Consider the following 5,505-nt stretch of genomic DNA (forward strand, 5'->3'; position numbering starts at 1 on the left):
CTGTAGACCAGGCTGGCCTCGAACTCAGAAATCTGCCTGCCTCTGCCTCCCGAGTGCTGGGATTAAAGGCGTGCGCCACCACGCCCAGCTTGTTTTTAATTTTTAATTAATCAATTTACATCCCAACCTCAGTCTTCCCTCCCTCCTTTCCTCCCAGTCCTCCCCTCCCTCTACCCCCACCCACTTGTCTTAAAAAAAAAAAAAAAAAGGGAGGCCTTCGATAGGTATCAACCAGCCTTGCTTAGAGTTGCAGTAAGACTAGGAACATCTTCTTTGGTTGAGGTGAGGCAAGGCCACCCAGTAGGGGAAAGGGTCTCAAAGGCAACAGAGTCTGAGTCAGCCCCCGATCCTGCTGTTAGGAGTTCCATGTGAAGACCAAGCTACACAGTTGTTACACATGTGCAGAAGGCCTAGATCAGTCCCATGCATGCTCCCTGGTTGGCAGTTCAGGCTCCGTGAGTCCCTTTGGGCCCAGGTTAGTTGGTTTTGTAGGTTTTCTTGTCATTCCCTTGACCTATCTGGCTACTACAGTTCTGCCTGTCCCCTCTTCTGCAGGATTCCCCAAGCTCCACCTAATGTTTGCCTGTGAGTCTCTGCATCTGTTTCCATCAGTTGCTGGGTGAAGCCTCTCTGATGACAGTTATGCTGGGCTCCTGACTGCAAGTATAGGAGAATATCATTGATAGAGTGAGGGGTGGGCTTCCTCTCATGGCCTAGGTCTCAAGCTGGACCAGTCATTAGTCGGCCACTCACTCAATTTCTGCTCCATCTTTACACCTGCACATCATTTAGGCAGGACAAATTATAGGTCAAAGGTTTTGTGGTTGGGTTGGTGTACCAACCCCTCCACTGGAACTCTTGCCTGGTTACAAGAGATGGCTGGTTCAGCCTCCATATCTTCCATTGATAGGAATCTTAGCTAGGGACACCCTCAGGGGCTCCAGGGAGTCTCCCTTGCCTTAGGTTTCTAGCTTATCTCACCCCCATTCCAGTTGTCTTTCCCAGTACTCTCTCCCTGCCCACCCCACACCTGATCCCTCCTGTGCCCATCTGCACCCCTCCCCCATCCAGCCCCCTTCCCCTGTCCACCTATGATGTCTATTCTAGCTCTCCTCAGTGAGAGTCACACATCCCACCTCGATCTCTCATTGTTACTTAGCTTCTTTGGGTCTAGGGGTTGTAGCATGGTTAGCCTTTGCTTTACAGCTAATATCCACTTATAAGTGAGCACATACCATGCTTGTCTTTCTGAGTCTAGGTTACCTCACTGACAGTAATCCTTTCTAGTTCTATCCATTTGCCTGCAAACTTCATGATGTCATTTTTTTTTAGTAGCTGAGTAATGTACCACATTTTCTTTATCCATTCTTCAGTTGAGAGGCAAGTAGGTTGTTGCCAGTTTCTGGCTGCTATGAATAAAGCTGCTATGAATATAGTTTAGCAGGTGTCTAAACTTTTATTGGCGAGTACTTTGGGTCTAAGCCCAGGAGTGCTATAACTGGGTCTTGGGGTAGAACTATTCACAATTTTATGAGAAACTGCCAAGTTGGTTTACAAAATGTCTGAACGAGTTTTCACTCCCACTAACAATAAAGGAGTGTTCCTCTTGCTCCACATCTTTGGCAGAATGCTTTTGATGAAATTTTGATCTTTTCATATTCTCTAAGATGCTGTTTTGCCCTCCACATGATGTCCTTTGCCTTACAGAAGCTTTTCAGTTTCAGGAGGTCCCATTTATTCATTGTTGATCTTAGTGACGGATTCATTGTTGTTCTCTTCCGCCCCAAAATGGAGGACTCCCTTTACCTGCAGGATGTCTCCTTCTCTGACCTTGTCCCCCCCCCCCCCCCGCCCCTTCCTGCAGAATGTCACATAGCATGGATGAGGTTATAGGTTCAGCTTCCTTTCTCCTGGTAAGAACCTGTTACCGGCACCCAGAATTCCTGGAATGCCTCTCTATGCAAATGAGGTACCCTAAACTGTAGCCAATGCTATGTACCCACCCTAGATATCCTTACCCCCTTCCCCAAAACTATACAATCCTTGATTTACCATGATTAAAGTTGAGCTATCTCTCTGAAGCTGATCCTGGTAGTCATTTTCATTGTTCTCACAGGCCATTGGAACCCTTGCTCCCTTTGTCCTTGTAGGCTGGGGGGCCAACAGCCCCTGGGGGGAAGGGAAGACCACAATTTATGTATACTATCATATCATCTGCCAATACAGATACTTGACTTCTTCCTTTCCAGTTTGTATTCCCTTGATCTCCTTTTGTTGTTGCTCTGTGTATTTAGTGTTTTGATTATTATGTGATAGGATTTTCTTTTCTGGTTCAATCTATTTGGCGTTCTATAGGCATCTTGTACATTTATAAGCATCTCTTTCTTTAGGTTAAGGAAGTTTTCTTCTACGATTTTGTTGAAGATGTTTTCTGGGCCCTGGAGTTGGAAATCTCCTTTATCTATTCCTATTATTCTTAGGTTTGGTCTATTCACAATGTCCCAGATTTCCTGGACTTTTTTTGTTTCAGGAGCTTTTTAGATTTAATATTTTCCTTGACCAATGTAAAAGTTTCTTCTATCGTATCGTCTACACCTGAGCTTCTCTCTTTCATCTGTTGGCTTCTGTTGGTGATGCCTGTGTCTGAAGTTCCTGTTAGCTTACTTAGATTGTCTACCTCCAGGATTTTCTCAGTTTCTGTTTTCTTTATTGCTTCTACTTCCATTTTCAGTTTTATTTATTTCCTTCACCTGTTTGATTGTTTTTTTCCCTGTATTTCTTTAAGGAATGTTTTCATTTTCTTTTTAAAGGCCTCTATCATCTTTGTGAGATTGGACTGAGGCCGTTTTCTTGTGCTTTAGCTGTGTTGGAATATCCGGGGCTTGCTGTAGTAGGATAGCTGGGCTCTGGTTGTGCTTTACTGTCCTCTCTGTGGTTGATCATGCTAGCTGGCCTCTACTCATCTGTTATGGGGTTATTCTAGGTTCAGATGTTGACTTCTGAGTTTATCTTTGTTAGATGGCAGGAGGGAGCAGGTGATTGGTATTTTTTCCCTCTTGGTTTCTGTTTCCTCTCTGGTCTGGCCTGAATGGCCTTGGGTTCTGGTGATTGGCACATCTTCAGTTCCAGCAGAGTGTCTTTGCTGGGTCTTTGGGAGCCTACAAGAATTCTGGGATTTTGGATGCTGGTGTAGCCTCTGGGGTCCATAGAACTGGCATGATCTCTAGGAAAACAGAGATCTTCCTGGTGCTGGCGTAGCCTCTGAGAAAGCAGGTAGAGTTGTGGTTAGGAATATGAAGCCCAGGGGATGGGGTGCAGTTTATGGTGTACTTTAAGGGGAGATGGAGGTCATAGGGCAGGGTCTTACCTGGGGTCCCTGGTGCCCCGTGGCCTCCTGGAAACAGGTGGAATTTCTGCTTACTCTCTTAACTTTTCCTTACTGCCTCACTTCTTCCTGCTAGAATAAATCTCACCACAGCATTCTTTGCTCTGTAACATAGCAGCTCGAATATTCATTTAAAGTCTTCTTCAGGTTAAATTATATATACATGTTTCTAAAAAAAATACATTGAAAATTGTAACATGGTGGCCTAATTGATCCATTAATGGTTGTTTCTTATTTGGTTGTACTTAAATTAGCTCAAATCTCTTTTCAAATGTGGCCTCCAAAACTGAAAATTATAGTCAGGATGAAGCTGCATCAATTCAATTATGCTTGCATTACCTGCAATCTCTATCTCTATTAATGAGGCTGTGGCTGAATATGATAGTTGACACTTGGAGTCCCAGAACTCAGGGTGCTGACACTGGAGGACTGCTGTGAGTTCGAGGCTAACCTGGGCTATACAGGCTCCTAAACAACAATGAGTAGGTGTAACTGTGATGTTGATTGTCTAACATTCAGAGATTATTTTTGATTTTTGTTTTTTTGTGGTTTTTTTTTGGGGGGGAGGGGCGGGGGAAGACAGGGTTTCTCTGTGTAGCCTTGGCTGTCCTGGAACTCACTTTGTAGACCAGGCTGACCTCGAACTCAGAAATCCGCCTGCCTCTGCCTCCCGAGTGCTGGGATTAAAAGCGTATGCCACCACTGCCCGGCCTCAGAGATTATTTTTATCATGCAGTCCTTGCAATCAGACAGCTCCCCCCTTTCTCTTAAGCAGAAGCATTGCGTTTAACTGGGTCTAAGTTCATGGTTCTGGTACCAATTAAGATTGCTATTATAATATTTCAAAGGAGACATTTTAATTCCTACTCCCATGACCTATGACTCTTCTAGTTCTATACAATCAGAAAGGGCACAGGAGTTGCCTTCAAGTCTTTTATTTTATTTTTTTTAAAGTTCCTGAAAGAGGATTGGCTACAAGTAGAGTCCTGGCATTCCACCAGAAACTTCCTTCAGTTTGGGGACTTAAAAATGAACTAGGTGGGGGTGGTTTCTGCCACCAAACTGCTGCTACCCCCATCCCCCAGGGCCTGAAGATGTGCCTCCCTTATCCCATCCCTCTAGACTACCTGTTGGGAGACCTGGTATCATAAAACTGTCATCCTGTGACAGCCAGTGCCATTTCTACCATTCATGCTTGCTGCTGGTAAAGCCATCCGTCATCTTACAAGAATAAAATAAAATACAGTTTGGGAAAAGTATAGAAAGTTTTCAGGAAAGATGCTTATTCTGTGATGTAGCCTCCACCAGGACATCAGATGCTCTGACAGCACAGTCAAATGAGAAAGCAGTGAGGTAAGGGGGGTCCCTGATGTTACCTGCCCCCAAAAGCTTGCTGGCAACGCATCATCCAGAAGGAAGAGTGGCACGATTAGGAGGCGTGGCCTTGTTGGAGTGGGTGTGGCCTTGTTGGAGGAAGTCTGTCACTGTAGAGGTGGGCTGTGAGTTCATATATGATCAAGCCATACCCATTGTGAGACACAGCCTCCTTCAAGATGTAGAACTCTAGGCTTCTCCAGCACCGTGTCTGCCTGCACGCTGCCATGCTTCCTGCCATGATGATAATGGACTGAACCTCTGAAACTGTAAGCCAGCCCTAACTAAATGTTTTCCTTTATAAGAGTTGTCTTGGGAGCTGGAGAGATGGCTCAGCCGTTAAGAGCACTGACTGCTCTTCCAGAGGTCCTGAGTTCAATTCCCAGCAACCACATGGTGGCTTACAACCATCTGTAATGGGATCTGATGCCCTCTTCTGGAGACAGTGACAGTGTACTCACATACATAAAATAAGTAAATCTTAAAAAAAAAAAAGTTGTCTTGGCCACAGGATCCTTTCATAGCAATGAAACCCAAACTAAGACCCTGCTGAGCCCTCTCAGTGGCTTTGTAAACAGTCTAAGGGGTGTAATCTGATTAGTAAATGTAGAGGACAGACACCTGGTTAATCTCATTTATTTATAGATGATCAAGCCAAGTCAAGAAGCCAGCTAAACCTAGTTTTTGTTTGGTTGGTTGTGACTTTTTTTTTTTTTTTTTTTTTTGGTTTTTCGAGACAGGGTTTC

The sequence above is a fragment of the Mus caroli genome, chromosome 6, assembly GCF_900094665.2.
Source record: "Mus caroli chromosome 6, CAROLI_EIJ_v1.1, whole genome shotgun sequence".
NCBI lineage: Eukaryota > Metazoa > Chordata > Mammalia > Rodentia > Muridae > Mus > Mus caroli.